Source organism: Marmota flaviventris, chromosome 10 (assembly GCF_047511675.1).
Source record: "Marmota flaviventris isolate mMarFla1 chromosome 10, mMarFla1.hap1, whole genome shotgun sequence".
Taxonomy (NCBI): Eukaryota; Metazoa; Chordata; class Mammalia; order Rodentia; family Sciuridae; genus Marmota; species Marmota flaviventris.
The window spans coordinates 51339114-51356656 of record NC_092507.1 but is presented as its reverse complement, the minus strand read 5'-3'; positions in this window follow the sequence as shown (position 1 = coordinate 51356656).

Here is a 17543-nt window from a genome sequence, read left to right as displayed (position 1 = left end):
GGCATTCATCACACTGATAATAAATGGCTTGAGTACTCAGCACTTTTGGCTTCACTAGAGCCCGGAACTCCTCTACCCACCAGTAATGATCGAAGACAGATCCTCAGGAGGCTCATGAGAGCCCAGAGACAACAAAATAACGAGTCTGTGTGTCAGAGACTGGGGTGACCCAACAGCAGAGTGGGCTCACTGGCCTAGGAGAACCTCCAGACTCAGCTGTAATTGCTCAGCCCCGTGTTCCCTGCCTCTATATCTTGGGTTTCTCCTTAGCAAATGATTTTTCATAGTACTTAAAGGTATTGCCTAGTTGGATTATCTAACCAAACTTATTTGATCACAGAACTCTATTAACGTCCCTCAGAGCACAGTGTAGCAATAGACTGCCCTATATACCCACTGGTATTCTTTTAGACTGATGATCAGATAAAAAATTACATGAAAATAATTTCCTGGTTCTAAGTGCTGGCATATTAAGATGGAAATCAACACTTGATTATGACTAAATCTCTAATAAAAATAAAGAATTATAGGATTTCATATTTGGAAGGGATCTTGGATATCATGTCTCAACTCTCAATTCACTGCAGGGATTCACCACTACACAGTATCCACCATATATATGCTGCCATCACAACTTGGACACCTCAAAAGGCAAGAAGCTCTGCAACTCATAGCATGGTTGAGTGAATTATAATCAAATGTATTCTTTGGTTGAGCTTAAATCTTCTTCTCTGAGGTTCTAGATCTCATTCTAGCCTAACAGGAACATCTACTGTCTCATGTCTACATACTATTTCTTATGACCTTAGTAATGTGTATCAGGAATCTTACATTTCAAAACTCTAAACAGAATCAATAATAAAAGTGGTCTTGGAATGGCTAGTAGAAGAGGGTAAATGAAAATAATCTTACCAGCTGAGTTATAGAAATAAAAAATAATATAAACTTTTAGTTTCAATCCCAAAGTTCAGTGAGTTCTGAAAACAAAGGTGATTTTCATAATTTTGGCATCAAGACATTTAGCAATAAGTTAGAACTTGAACTGATATAAGGCTATTTGTAGTCTTTATTCCACTTAGTATAAGTATGTATACATTTGGTTAAAGACATATGAATGCATTTCCTCAGGTTTCACTGGGACTATGATACAGCTTACAGTTTATAAGCCATATTACCTTTCCAAAATCAGACAAAGTCAAAATTCTGAAACATGTCCTTGTCCTGGCAAAGGTTTTTGGCTTAGAACTTGTGACCAGATCCTTTGCTTGATACCATCTGTATGCGCAACACTATTTTAGTTTCTTGACTACATGAGGATTGTCAGCCATCCCAAAAGCTACTTCATTGATTCTTTTGCTGTGCTTAAAATTTCCATACGTGTATTCATCTCCTGTAAGGGCCGACCCGAGATGCCATCGCAAACTTCACTGAAAGGAGCCCCTCAGTCAGGTAGCCAGGTTTAGCAGGAGGTGATCCCAGAACACACGGAGTCTGATGGAGATGGAAAGGGAAGGAGCGTGGGGAGGTTCTCTTCCAGAGAAGGTCTGCCTAGGGTGACACAGAGGCGATGGTGGGGCTTGGTGGCCAGTACTGGCTGGAAGAGGCACTTCAAGGGAATTGAGGCAAGGGAAGGAGAACCAGCACAGCCCACGATCCATAAGGATCGTGCGACCCACGCTGGAGACCCTCTTACAGAAGCTGAGTCACAACCTTCACCTGGCACCTCTCACCAGCCAGAATCCAGGCGATAGAGGGATGTCCCAGTCACTGGACAGGGAACAAAGGAAAGGGCTGCGGAGGCCCCCAGTGTGAGCTCACATCAGGGCCCCCGGCTCTCCGTGTTCCCTCCTCACTCCTGCTGCCACCCTCCCCAGTTCAGTAAAACACCAACAGCCCAGAAGTCCTCTCCCATCCACACCTACCCCCCAACCTAACTAGATTCCACTTATTCCACCTTTTATCATTCTGGGTGTTTTTTTTCCCTGCACAGTACTGATCACAATTTGTTAAGTATTTATTTAAGGATCAACAGAAACACTTTTTCAAAGATTTCAAATTCAATTTTTAGTATAATTGTACCTAATCTAATTTATTTATTTGAAGACTGCATATTCCCCTGGATTATAAATTTGATAAATATCCACCAAAAGCAGATTCTGACCAAATGAATCATTGTTGGATACTGTGCTCTTTCAGGAAGGATAGCTTTTAAAAACTTCATCAGAGGGTTGTGGCTCAGTAATAGCGTGCTTGCCTGGCATGTGTGAGGCACTGGGTTCGATCTTCAGCACCACATAAAAATAAATAAATAAAATAAATACATCTACAACTAATTTTTTTTTTTCTAAAAATCTTCATCATAACACTCTGAACTAGGTTTTATAGATGAAACCAAGGAGGTTCATTTTCGTACCCTGGAATTGTGCAGTGCACACCCTGCTCAGAAGCTCCTGGTTCTAAACCACTTAAGAATGGAATTGTCTCCAAAGGGAGAGTATCTCTCTGTTCTCTTCCCACTTTTGATGACCATGGCTAGAGGGATTAATAATGAACAGAAAGTCCAATTAGCCTCGCCCATCACATCAGTCCTGGAGCGAAATCTTGCTTCCTTTAGAACCCTCAGAAAAGACTCTTCTGTTTGTATGTCATGTTAATGATTAATTGATTGGTTAACCAATTAACTAGTTCCTATAGGGTGTCCTGCCCTCCTTTGTACCTTCTGTGTGTCCTGGTCAGGGTCAGTGGCCTTGCTCACATACGTTATTATGTTGACCTCAAAGACCCTGAATGAAGTACCCCTTGGAAATGTGAACATGAGAAAGTCTTTTTACTGAGGAAGCTGCTTGTTTTGTACCTGTGGAGAGCAGAATTTTCTGAAGTGCAGATTAAAGTTGGTTGGGTATTGATGGAAAATGTACCATGGTGCCTGCCTATACCAGAGGGTGAGTCCAGGCTCTGCCTCTGAGCAGTTCCCAGAGGGTGCTGAGCAGGAAGGAGGCTAGAGAAGCAGGGAGCTGTGCAGGGGCCCTTGGGACTGCAGAGAGATAGCAGAGGCAGAAGAGCTCACAAGATCTGGCAGTGAGCCGTGTGCAGTGGCGCACTCATGTAATCTCAGCGGCTCCGGAGTCTGAGGCAAGAAGATCATGAGTTCAAAGCCAGCCTCAGCAAAAGAGAGGCACTAAGCAACTCAGTGAAAACCTGTCTCTAAATAAAATACAAAATAGTCCTGGGGATGTAGCTCAGTGGTTAAGTGCCCCTGAGTTCAATCCCTGGTATAAAAAAAAAAAAGTGTTCACAGGGACACTTGGTACTGGAAATTTTTACCCGAGATATGGACCAACTTATTCTGCTTGCTACTTTGGCTCCACAGCTCTCAACTCTAAATCTAACTCAACTCTGGTGCAACCAATTTCTTTGCAAGATGCAGAGCAGGTCCAGTGGTTTCCATACCGACTTTGACAGCCAAAACTTGAACAGCAGCTCAGCCAACTCACAGGCCTCCCAGCTCTCATTCGCTCCACTTGTGCTACTTTTCAAAACCACATATGCCCAGACTACTAAGGTAGAACTCAGGTCACCCCAAACTCAGCAAGTCTACTCCTAGGTAAATACCCAACTGAAAAGTAAAAACTCACCAAAGACATACAAGAATTAAAATAGCTCCACAAGGAACCCCCAAATGCCCAATAGCAGCTAAATGAGTAAACTGTTGCAGTATACTTATATAATGGAACAGCACACAGCACTAAAAAGGAACAAGTCCTATAATGGATGAGTTCTGTAAACTCTGTGTAGAGCAAAATGAGCCTGATAGAAGGATAACACCCTGCATAATTCCATTTTAGTTTTATATTAAAAATCAGGAAAAATTAATGCATGTATTAGAAATCAGGATAGGGCTACCCCCTTAGAAGGGCAATAACTAGAAAAGACCAATAGGGGCTGCTGGGATTCTGTGTGCTGATGACATGAGGATCTCACTTTGTCAACATTCCTCAAACACTATATTTATGATTTGTATACTTTTATATGATGTTACATTTCAGTACAATAGTTTTAAAGGCTACGTCTGCCTAAATTGTCTTTAAAAGCTACAGCTACCTAAATTTATCCCCATATGTGTGGTCTGGGGTGAGGTCCAGTGACCTGTAGTTTTTTAAAGATTCTTGAGTGATTCTAATGTACATCTGGGTCTGGGAATCAGACTAGAATCCCTATTGGGTTTAGATTTCCCAAATTTAATCTTTTTGTTTGCATACTGAAAGAATTTACTCTTGCTTTTTTCTTCTTCTTCTTCTTCTTTTTTTTTTTTTTTCTTAAAATAAGAATGAAGTAGCTCCTACAGTCCTGTGCACCAGACATTTCCTCGTGCCTGGAATGAACAAAGGTTGGTCAGGCATCCATTCCTAGGGGCTGTCTGTGTCAGTACTTGATTATCATAAGTATTTGTTCTTCAGAACTTCAGGAATCCAAAGAGAATTAATTTATCCAACTAGTCAACAAGCAATTATTGAACACTTTTTATAAGAAAAGCTAACAGTTGCTGACTTTTATGAGGCACACCCTAGGCCTGGCTCACACCCATACCCTGTGGGCGTGTTCTATCCTTTAAACACAGGGAAGGACAAGTGCATGGATTCTGGAAGCAGAGTACCAATGTTGAAACTCTAGTTTTGCAACCTTGTTCTAGGACTTTGGGAAAGACACTTTACCTCTCCGTGACTCAGTTTCCTCATCTGTAATTTGGAGATAGATTCTTGAAATTGGGTTGAGGAGTAAATGATGTTTGCCACCCCCAAAGTGTTACTTACCATGTTAGCCATCACAAAGGTCCTCTGAGGTGGCTATGGTAAAAATGCAGATTTTGCAATTATGGAAACCAAGCTTAGGGAAGTTCTATTACTTGTCTTGGGCTGTGCTGCTAATAAACAGCCCGGTCAGGATTCCAGGCCAGGTAGCCTGATCCCTGCACTTGTTGACATCGGGCTCTCTGTCTTGTACTGACATATTCTACCCTTGCCCCGTGTTTGGATGACACACGGATTGAATATCTGATGAGGAGATTCCACCGATCAGATCTTTGAAGAGCATGGAGAGCCGGAATATTTCATGCACCAACTCAGAGTGACAAGCCCAGCCCCCTGCAAGCGAGAAGGCCAGCACCACCCAACTGAGCCACATTTCTCAAGATAGAATGAAATGGGTAACTTTTTTTTTTCACAGCCTGAAGTTAAAAATACCTTTTAAAAATGAGTTTGTCGGGTCGTGTTGCATAACACTGAGTGGTATTTATAGGTCGTGAAAATGAATATGAAAACTCATATTTTGATTCATGGCATCTTAGAAGTGGTGCTTTCATTAATAACTCTGACTTGAATTTTTCCTTGCAAATTATTGGAATTTTATACTAAACTTGACAATTTTTTTTTTTTTCTGACTGGAGCTGGGGTATGGAGGGAAGAGGGGTAGGGCTAAGGAAGAAGCACATTCCTAAAGACACTCACATGGCCAGTTTCTGAAGCAATTCCATGTGTTCCTCATGTAACCTGAGAACAATGGGGGTCAGTTTGTCCCCTAATGTTGAATATGGCTAATTGGACAGGTACAAGATTGCATTCATTCTTGAGTTAATTTTAAATAAAAGGTTTCATCGAAACAATATCTCTCAGTAAAAATTTAGGCACTAACAGGCAAAAGTGTGGACCTCAATTTTTTATTATATAGATTCCAAAGTAAGTTTGTTGGCTGATACATTAGGAATCTCTCTCCCCGCCTTAATACAAAGTGCTGCTGTGACTCTGTTGGTTTCTACGGGAGGGTTGCATTTTACCAGGAAATGTAGTTTGTTTTGCCAAGTATTAAAGTGATTGATTATAATTCTTTTATTAGATACTTAGGTTTCCCTTACTTTTTAATATATTGTTTAAAAATAAACAATTTAGGCCTTTATAGGCCTCCTGCCGCCCCAAAGCTCCTGTTTCAGCCCAGGGAAGGTTTCTTGCTGATCAGATTTCCCTCTATTCTCTTCTTTAAGCAAACACTGAAGGCTTTCAGTAGCTGCCCAAGACATCACTTTAAAAAAAAAAAAAAAAAACCCTGAAGGCAGTCTGAAAGGCCTCCAAAAAAGCATGACATTCAATCAAAGTTCAGTAAGGAAAGTTTTAATGAATAAACTCAGTAAATTAGAAAGCACTGCGGCAGAGTGATTAACTCTCATTTGTGCATTAGTGTTGAAATTAATTAAAATGTTTAAGCCATGGGAGGCAGGCTACCTCGTCGGGACCTGGCTCTGCCCTCAGAGTCTGTCTGGATCCAGGAGTGATTCATCTTACACAGATGAGAGGGGATAAAAGGGAATGAACAGTTGGGACAAATGTGTTTTCAGCGGTGCTTAGCAGCGGGGAGCTCGGGGGACATGAGAGAAGGGCCCCTGGAATGTCACAGGGCCACGTGGTACCCTTGCCCAGAGCTGCTGCATGGAGAGGACTCCGCACGTGCCTTCCTGCCCTCTCCCAGGGACTGAAGGCCATGCATAGCCACTTCTCTGCCAGACAGAAGGAAGGCTGCAGTCGGCTCCTTTCAAGATCACTCACAAATCAGCCTTTTCCAGGCTCTTTTTAAACCTGCTTGCCACCAAAAGCGTTCATGCGGTGACGTGAAACGGTGGGTTGGTTGCCCTGGTGGATTTCCCTAAGATCAACTCCACAGAATGGATGAAAATATAATTGCCTCCAACAGACTCTCAGACACACAACAATGGATTTATTGTTATATTCCCTTGACAATGTGCAGAACAGAAACCATCTTTTCAACAAACCCCCAATATTCCATTCCCACTAGGTTTTTAAATATCTCCTTAGCTCGATTTCTTTCCGGAACTATGGGTCTGTGGATCTTCTTATAGAAACCCATTACCATGTGGCTGTTTAACAAATCCATGCCCACTTAAAATTATAAATGACAGTCCATTTCATAAAGAGAAAAGTCCTTTCTGACAGGAAAACAATCTCAGTTGGTTCTCCTTGGATAGCAAATGGCTCTTGTCAGGTTTGGCGGTTTCTAAAAATCATGTAGCCACACACTACCATTCCTATATCAGAGGTCCAAATGAAGGGGTTTGAAGAAATTAGTGGCCACCTGAAAGTCTGAATTATTTCCACTGGGAGAAAATCATCATGATCTGCTACAGTTCCATGTTCATAACTTTAAAAAAATTGTCTGTCTTCCTTATTTTTTGCTCTATAGATTTCTTGTCAGCCACAATGTCAGAGGTCACTGCCAGAGTGTCCCTTTGGTACCCATTAACTATAACCAGCAAACTTGTTCACTATTGATCCACTATGTCTAAGTATCTATTATGGTGGATATAAAAGGTGGCTTCACATCTTTCTAAACAGATAATTCATAAAGGCCAAGGGGTCATGGCTTGTGATATATTATTCTTTCACTGTATCTGTGACTGAGTGGAAAGACAGAGAGAGGAGGAGAAGAGGGTACTAAGGGTCACAAGTGTTAGACTAGAGAGGTAGAAAGTTGTGCGTCAATTGGACACATTAACATCCATATAAATAATAAGAGGCATTAATAATATTTGTTCATGACCTCATTATCGATTCATTCTACTCCGAGGCAGAGGTTCCTAGAGTGGATGAAGACAGAGCTGATTTTTTACCACCAAAGTTCAGTTGAGGTTGAACTCTTAGATGGAAGTCAACTAAATACAGTAAAATATATTCTGGTAGCCACGTATTGGGTCCCAGGATTGATAATTTTTGCAAGCAATGCATCATGTGGGGCAAAGCAACTGTTCAAGGAAACAGAAGCCTCAGATAGAATCCCGTGTTAAGGATCTGCCTGGGCTCGATTTGCTCAGCACCTCCCCACATCCCCTTGGGATTGTTTGATTCGTCGTGTTGTTTAACCTCTGCTGGTTTATACTGAACATTCAGCAATACGCTGCAGAGCCCATTGCGAATGTTCCCCACGTTCCCCTCCTAAAGTACAGCATCTCATTAGAAGAACAATAAGGATCTGACGAGCAAGCCTGGCTCACAAGTGAGCTGACACTGGCCTCATTGAATGCCGTTTATGGCCTTCCACCTACTGGAAAACCAGGAGATGGTGTGCTTTCTCAAGACTACAGTTTGGAGGAAAGTAAATTGAGATGAATCATGGTGAGATGAGATAGTTAAAATGTCATGCTCCATAAGTTTGAATGCATCCTTCAAGTTCTGAACAGTAAAACGCAACAGAACACTGAAGCAAGAGAAACAAAGAAAAAGCAGATTACTAACAATACCAATCCTCCTTCCTGGACAAGGAAGCTTCGTGATGGGGGAGGAACAAACAATGTCTCTCCAGAGCCAGCCTGGGTTGGTGCACCTGCAGGCACATGCCCACGTACCAGTGTGCTCACACACACGCCTTCCCTATTTTATTTTCTCTTTACCACTGGACTTCCTTATAGCCTGAAAAGAAAAAAAAAAATCTATTATGGGTAAAAAGATGATACATGAAAATCATGAGATTTCAGAGACAAACAATAAGCCATTAATTTTAATTCTGTTTATAAATACTAGCCAGTCCCTAGAAAAATTACAAAGTGCCCCCATTGAAAGTGGGAACCAGCAATGATGTGGGGTTTTGTTGTTGTTGTTTGTCTTTTAAATATTTTTTTGAGTTGTTGATGGATTTTATTTTATTCATTTATGTCTATGAGGTGCTGAGCATCAAACCCAGTGTCTCATACATGAGAAGCCAGCACTCTACCACTAAGCCACAACCCCAACCCAGCAATGATGCATTTTGAGGATCGGGAGAGGCCCTTTTGGCTAAAGGAGAGGGGTGCAGGAAGGCTCAGGGGAAGGCCTGAGCAGCTGTGGGAGCTACAGAATTGCTTTGCTGATTTCTCTCTGCAGAACCCCACTCATTCTATTATCTACCAACTCCATAACTCTTTAAGTTAAAACATCCTAAAAGAAATCCAAGAATGACCTATTTCCTGGAAGCGACCAATCTACCTTAGCATTTCTTCTTTATGTAAAACCTGGTTATTGGGACAACCTAGGTCTTGAGGGAATTTCCCTCTAGTGTTTGTGGCTCTTAACCTTTCTGTGAATCAAGGAGGCTTTTGAGAATATAACAAAAACTGTAATCCCTCTCGTGAAAAATGTAGATACACACAAAATTTTGCATCTATCTTAAGGATTCATAAGTACTCCTAAAGTGGCAACACTTAAGAACCCCTATTCTGAATAAGTTAAAAAAAAAAAGAAAATCATTGATAGACTCTTCTTCAATTCAAATCAAGAAAAATAAAATTGTTAAAGACATCTAGAAGGGCAGATCTGGGAAAATTGTAGAGAACTTTTTTTCAGACACCACATAATACGGTACTTAATAATAATAAGATCCAGTGTCATGTTAGTGGTCTCTATGGGCATCTCTATTCTTCATAATAACTTTTATTTTTATTTAATGTTTGGCAATATTGTAAAAAGTGACTACTGTTTCAAAATGTGACCTCAGTGAGGCTTAAAAGCTACTGAATCAGATTGAATCAGATGAGATATGAAAGCGTTCAATATAATGTATGACTTAAAGCTATGTTTTTAAAACTTTAATAGGAAATGTCTGACTCTTAGATCACTGTTTCTGAAGGCTGGCAGACAGAAACATGTCTTTGAAAAAGATCTAATTTATATACCAAACAGGGATCCAGCAGGTAGAAATAGTGCCTTTCTTCTTTACCTCACACAAATCTCAACCTTTGCTTTGTGCAAACCTCCCCTCCAGCAGCATTCTAACATTATTACTCATCTTTTTTTCCCCCAAAGCTTTTCCAGGTATTGGGCTAGATGGTGGGACACTGAAATAAACAAACCATGGTCTTTGTCCTGGGGAGGCTTGTGGTCTCATGGGTGTACACACCTACATGGGCACAGGTGGGAGCATTCCTTCCTTCTCCACCCAGACAGGACCCTCCATCTTTGTTCAGGTACCTCCCCTCCTCTGCCTAAGCAATGTGAGCAATGTGGAGCTGATCCTTACTAGAACGAGCCAATCACGGTAGTCTCACATGTACACTTGCCTGTGGTTGGTTCAGGCATTTTGGCTTCAGCCAATCATCACTTGATTGGTGATGGTAACTGGTCCAGAGATGGGCATGGGACCTCAGATGGCCTCATCATACCAAAGGGAAAGACAACTGGAAGGAAAGTTTTTTCTTCCCCCTCTTTGAGCATTGCCCCAATTGCTATTAGCAACTGTCTTGTGACCATCGAGGAGGTTAGCCTCAATGGTCACAAGACAGTTAAGACATCAGAAGGGCAGATCTAGGAAAATCATAGAGAACCAAGCTTGAAACCCTGATTGTACCACATCTGAAACCCAGTGTACCTGCAAATGCCATTTGTGAAATAGATCTACTATTCTGATCCTTACTGGAGTAGGGCTTTTTGTCCTATGCAGTTCCCAAACTTCTTGATTGTTCTCCCCATCCTTACAGAGTGACAGCACCCCTGGTATGCTCAGAGAACCTTCACAGAGCACTGGAAACAGTCATTCCTGTGGGGACTTTCTGGAAGAGGAGATACTTGGGCTGAGGTTTGAAGGTTGAGTAGGAGTTAGCTGGGCAGATGTAGAAGGGCAGGGTGTTCTAAAGGGAAAAGCAAGTAAATGTAGTCATGCTTCTGCCTTCAGGGTGTTGAGGAGATGAAGGGAGGAGCTGGCCAAGGCCAGATCATGAAGGGCCCGCACTTTACGTCAATATGGATTTCCTACCACGGTAACTGGGTGTCCCTGAAGATTATTAAGCTCTGAAGTAGTGTGATTGGTTCTACATTTTAGGTACATTGCTGAGGGCAAGCGTGTAAGTGTGGAAAATTCTGGAGACAGAGAGAGCAGTTCAAAGTCTCAGCTGTCTTCTCCCAACAAGAAACAGCTTGGGTTCTTCCTGGGTAGTAACAGGGAAAGTACCTGTGAAGACCTGTCAGAGCTGTCACTGTTGGTCAAACTCTGTAAGATCAGGTCAGGGAATACTAGCTGGGTGCTCATGATCCAGAACAGGCAGTCAAGACTGAGCCCCTTACTTGCTGTGTGGTCTTAGACTAGCTGTTTAACTTCTCTGAGGTTCCATCTCCTTGTCTATAAAGTGAGGATCCTAATAACTACCTTGCGCTGTTTGGGTGAATAAAATGATACTTTTAAGGAGAAAATTAAGCACAGAAAATGGTAGAGACTATATTAATGATTCACAGGATGACTGAGTGACTGACAAGAAGAATAGTTTTTTTCTATTTATACTAAATAGGTGGTTATCAATTTGAAAATAGCAGACCCAGTACTTGGAAAATGTAACCACCAGATGAACAAGTTAGCACCCATATTTTCTGACCTAAATTTCTTTTTTCCCCCTTTCTTATCTTTCCTCCCTCCTTCCCTCCCTCCCTCCCTCCCTTTCTTTCTTTTTTTCCAAGATGGATCCACCCTGAGGGATTACAGAAGCTTTTTCTCAATCATCAATGCAGATGACACTTTGCAGCCCTGTGACTATGGCCTTCCATTCTTGGGGCTCCAGAGGAAGCATTATTGTAAATTGTTTGGGAATTAATTGATTTGGAGTTTTCCATGTGACACCCACAGAGTGCTTGAAAGATCAGGTCGGGCCCAAGTGCAAAGGATGCTTGCTGCCTAGGGGTTTGTACAACCTACAAGTTGAGGAGCTAAGAAGAATTTGTGCCATTTTCCTTAAACAAAATCCTGGGTCTCCAAAATTGATTGTGCCCATTCAGGACACAGAAGGAAGCAGGCAGAAGGAAGGGCTGTGGTGGGGCAGCAGGGAGCCAGTGCCAACCTTCAGATTCTTTCACTTCAACAGAAAGCTTGGAGGTTCAATGTGAAGTTGCTGGAGCTTTGCCATCAGAAGCATCTGGGTTTGAGGTCTGGTTCCCTTACTTACTAGCTGGGTGATCTTGGGCAAATGATCTAACCTCTCTGAGATGTGACTTTTCTCACTTGTAAAAATGTGTTATACCTGCCCCAGTTCTATTAAGTGAGAGTATACCTATTCCCAGGAATATTATATTGGTTAAATAAAACACGCATGTAAAAGAATATACTCACCATAATATATGATATGTGATAAACAAATAAGTTATTATGCTTAATGAACATCAGTAATTTGGGGTCAGATAGCCCTGTCTATCAGCCCTCTGGTTTCCTTTTGTGGAATTACCCATCCTAATCAGGTGTAGTCACCACACCCTCTAGCATGCTGTCACCTTGGGAGTGAAGGGTCACAGATATTCCTTTCATCACCTAGTAAGCCATGAGGTGACCACATGACCTGTACTCAGCCAGAGTCTCTCTGGGGACTCCGAATCAGGGACAGAGTGAGGGTGGAGAGAGCAGTGGGCACAGCCTGAGGAAGACCCTTTCCTTTCACCGGGGTGCTTCCGCATTACTCCTGCAAAGCCTTCTTTGACTTGGACCTAAAGGAGTCCAGTTTCTGTTACTTGCAACCAAAGAAATGGAGCATTTTTACTTCCTGACTCTAAAAAACAAGCATTTTCTTTCTTAGCTGCTTCTCTTGTTCACTCCAAGGCACATCCTGTACATGGCTCTATCTAGAAGGTTCCCTGGACACAGGCTCAATTGCTACAGCTTCCTGCATGTCTGCAAGATGCCCTTACTATTTTGATGCCTATATTCCGCCCTCAGCCTCCAATAGGCAAATTCCAATCATTATTCAATCCCCAGTCCAAATGCTGCTTGCTTGGGAGGCATTCAGTGACCACCCTTGACCCAGCAGCGCCTGCCCCATGCCTTCACTGAAGCATCTACTGCACGCACCCCATGGCATTAGAGTTAGGTTACCTGCTGCCGCGTGGAGAGTGTGTTGTGGGAATGGTCTCATGCAGCTTTGTATCTTTAGTACCTGGTTCAGAGTAAGAACACAAAGCATTTCTGTTGAATGAATTGGTGAATGGATGATATTTCTTATAAATCTATGAATTGTGCAGTCTGTGGGTGAGCGTTTATACTTTAGGCACTCTGGATCATTTGGAAACAGTAGGCCAATTCTGCAGGCCCCCCCACTTCTGTCAGTAGTGTTGAGTTTTCTATCCTTGTTGTAGTTATCCAAATTGACTATCTGGATTGATCCAAAATCTTAAAGATTGTTGTTATAGTGTCTTCTTTAAGAGTCACACAACACCATGGTTACAAAACCACAGGTTCTAATCACATGCCAAGCACCAAACAGATATTAGTTAATTTAATCCTCATAGTACTTCTATGAAGTAGTTGTTGCTGTTCTTCCCATTTCACAGACGAGGAAACCAAAGCACCATCATGTAGGAAGCAAGTGGAAGGGTGGAGTTTCCCTCCTAGGCTGTGCTCTTCCATCCAATATTACCTGCTTGATGTCCCTGAGGATTGAGAAGACTCTCAGCTCATTCTCTCACCACTCAGTCCAGGTCCACAACTTGGGATGTGATAGTGGCTCATGTCTGGGGGTCTGTCTTCCTCCTTAGAAGCATTGACAATGCATGCAGAACATGAGCAAAAGAGCTGGCTTTTCAGCTCAGCAGCAGTGAGATGGTAAAGAACAAAGGGGATCCTTCCATACTTGATCATTCTGAGCCACTGAGGTACCCAAAGATGACCATTGTGTCAGGAATAATCACATTATTTATTGGCCCTGGCTAAATTCACCAAATTGGATTTGATAGGTAGTAGAGGGCAGTAATCATGTGAAGTGTTGAAGTCATAGAGTCTTGAATGGGAGGTCTGGCTCAGCCACCTGCTATTGTGTATGTGGTCTTAAGCAAACTATTTAACCATAACCACTGAGTGACTCAGTTTCCTTATATGTAAAGTGGAGCATAATAAAACTCTTTGGATTATGGGTTGGTTTTAAAAATAAAATGAGATAATTACATGGAAATTACTTGCCTGGCACCTACTAGTGATAATATTATACAAATATTATACCAAAAGTTTGTGTTCATCATGGGAGATTGGTGACCAATGGAAGTTTGGGTTTTTGAGTGAGCAATGGGAAGAAAATGAGCAGGGAGGTGAGAAGAGAGCTTCCCATCCACTTTGCTAAGGAGAGCACAGGTCTTAAGAATTAACACCCCTGCCTGCAGTCCCATCACAGGGTACCCCACCCATTCCACGGTTTAGGGTTTTCATACTCGATTCTCAGAGATGTGACTTTATAGGCTTATCTATACAGCAAACCCAATTTCATTTTTAAATACTTTTTTTCTCTCCTTCAAATTTCCAATTAAAAAAAAAAAAAACTTCAATAAAGAATGGTCAGAGCTGGGCGCAGTGGCGCACACCTGTAATCCCAGCAGCTCAGGAGGCTGAAGCAGGAGGATTGCGAGTTCAAAGCCAGCCTTAGCAACTTAATGAAGCCCCAAGCAACTCAGTGAGATCCTGTCTCTAAATAAAATACAAAATAGGGCTAGAGATGTGGCTCAGTGGTCGAATTCCCCTGAGTTCAATCCCCGTATCCCTCCCCTATTAAAAAAAAAAAAAGTTTGGTCAGAAAGGGTTATTTTCTTACTAGTGCCTTTTGCCAAAAAGCTATATTTTTCACAATCCCTGTACTGTCTGTTGTGACTGCCAGGACCTAGGTGAATTTAGCACCAGAAGGCAAGATTTGCCTGGAGTTTATCAGAACACATGAGCCCTGGTCCTGGGGTTGGGAGGTAGGTTCAACCCCAACCAGACCACCTAAACTTCCAACTTCACACATTCCAGATTCAGATGCAGAGAACCTTCAAATGCTTCCTGAAGGAACCAGACCTCATCACAAAGCTCTCCATCATCTGCAAAACAAATATATAAAATAATGTGTACTTTAAAAGTAAGAAATACATTCTCTTGATGCCTCTGTCTCAGCTTTTAATAACTACAGTTTACATGGCTCACAAATTAGACCCATTCTCTGAGAGATCTTTGGGTTGGAAATTGGGATAGAAGTGACTATAAATATGTGAAGGCCCTTCTGTACTCTGAAAGCCTCAGACACACTTAAAACATGTTAATAAACCCCTTTTGTGTACAATTTGATAGAATGAAATTCCCTCTGTTGCTGTCCTCTTTCTGTTCTCAGGGGCGCTGAGATGAGTTGGGGTGCTGAATAGCATTCTCAAAAGGCAAATCCCACAGAATGGGGAACCTCTAGGGACTGTTGGGTGTTGTCCCTGACATCAGTGTGAACTTCACCAATGGGATGTACAACTACTTGTAATGTGAAAATTAAGAGAAATCTAGACATCATATTCCTGTGGGGGCTGGTAACCACAGGAATTGTCAAATGGCATGAACTGTGTCACATACAGTAGCCCAAGGGACTCTGAAGAAAATCAGATGACTAAAGAGTACTGTATCTTGAGAAGCTCCCATATTACCCACTGTGTTCTTTGAGGTTGAAATTTTCAATGACTCTTAACCTCTACCCAGCTCTTGAGTAACGCTGCAAGGATTGTAAAAAGGAATCTCTCAAATGTAAGGAAGGACCCACAGTGCTTGCGTGTTTCACACCGGGTGAACGTGATTCTGCAGATTCCAATTAGGAAATGCTCCCCTGGTCCTTCTCTTAAGGGTGTGAGGGACAGGAGGGGCATCCCAGAGCTGTATTTTGCATCGTCTGGATGATTGTAAAACTCCCTACCCGCCACCCCCCACCAACCAAAAAAACCCCATCAGCTTCAGTGCCCTCCCCCCACCGCCTCAGTTCTCAAATACTTTCATCTTGTTCCCAGAATCCTCTAAAGTAAATAAGATGTCCACCCAGATAATGGAAACCCCACCAGCTCTCAGTTAGTGCCTTTTCATGCCAATTAAACACATTTTATTCAGTCACCGTAGATGCATCAATGGCTGCATTCGGAGACGCCAATAGGGCTGCGGCAGACATCAGCCTAGCAAATGAAATGTGTTTCATGTGAGTTTTCTCTCGTCTTATTCTAACCACTTGGCAACGGTCTCAGTTGAAAACATTGATTCTGAAAGATGTATATGGATATATAAACTGATTAACCAGCTTATTTGCTACTGATTACTGATAAAGATCTCTGAGTGCTTAATTTAAATTAATACTTCCTTCATTAATGAAAATCCAGCTTAGAGCATTAAAAAAAAAATCTTGACAGATGCATTTATTGCACAAACATACATTTATCTATGCCAGGCCAATTGAACAGAAAATCATATTTGGTTGGGGCTATAATTGATAATGATTCTACAATTATCACTTTGGTTAGGTGTGCGTTGTTCCCTGGAGTTCTTCTGATAGCTTAAAAAGGTTTTCTCCTGTCGGAGGCTGGGAGGAGCCCTTGAAAAGTCAAGGGAAGTGGGCAAGGCCACCTCAAATATGTGGTCACATTTGAGACAAGGAGCAAGATGTTCTGGTTTCCCTTCCCCCTGCCCTACATCCTCCTGTGCCTTAAAAAAAGAAAAAGGAAGAGTGTCTGCCTTTCCAGCGTAGTAAAAATTGGAAAGGGGACAAAAGATGTCAAATGTTAAGACCCAGGGATTAAACAAAATTGGGTTATTGATTAACCAATGTGTTGGTAACCTGATGTTTGTGGCAGCCAAATACCAGAGTCTCCCGTCTTGGAGTTTATGGGCCAATTTCTCCCAAGATGAGTGAGCTTGTTGTGCTGCTGCCAGTGGACTCGCCAGAGGCCGGCCAGCCCAGAGTGACAGCGACTTGGTGTCTGGAAGCCCCACTGGGTTGTGAAATGAACAAGGCCCTCCATGCCCCCGGATCAGACCCGTGTGAGCCCCAGGGGGCTCTGGGAGCGAGCATCTCCCAGCTCCTAAAGAGCCGACATATATCCTGCCTTTAAGACAAGACTACAATTGCAAATCCGAGAATATAAATTACACTTTCATCTTTCTTTGGTTTTCTTTCTTTTGCTTCAGTTTTCATTCCAGGATAAACTTTCCTGTCAAAGGGACATTTCTGATGTGTCAAATTCACCACTGTAATGAACAGGTTGACAAATGTGGAAGGTGCGCAGACATTTGGGTCTGCGGCAGCCGCCTGCAGCCAGAGGAAACCGTGACTTTCACAAGGATAACGAGGCTTTGAAAGATGGCGAAAATGTCGCCATCAACCTGCCCTTCTGCTACTTAGTAATTAGATAATTAGTCAGGCCCTAATTATGGGATCAGGGTGCAGGAAAACAATTAGCTGAAAGAATTACTACATAAAACTGAAACCGAGATTCCTGAAAACAATATTTAATTTTATGATATTAATATTTGCAGCAATAATGGGAGGCCTTGGCCGATGCCAGCCGTGTGTAGACCCTTCCTCTGGGCATCCAAAAGGCGACTTGAGTGTCCCCTTCTAAGACCCTGATGTCCACACAGCCCAGGAAAATGAATCTTGTTGCAGACTCCATGCAAGCCCCCGTGTGCCCAGGCAGGAAGTCCTGGCTGTGCATGTCAGGCATGTGTGCACACACCTGAGCCACCTACACACTCGCCTACACACTCCATTCCTTCCCCAGGCC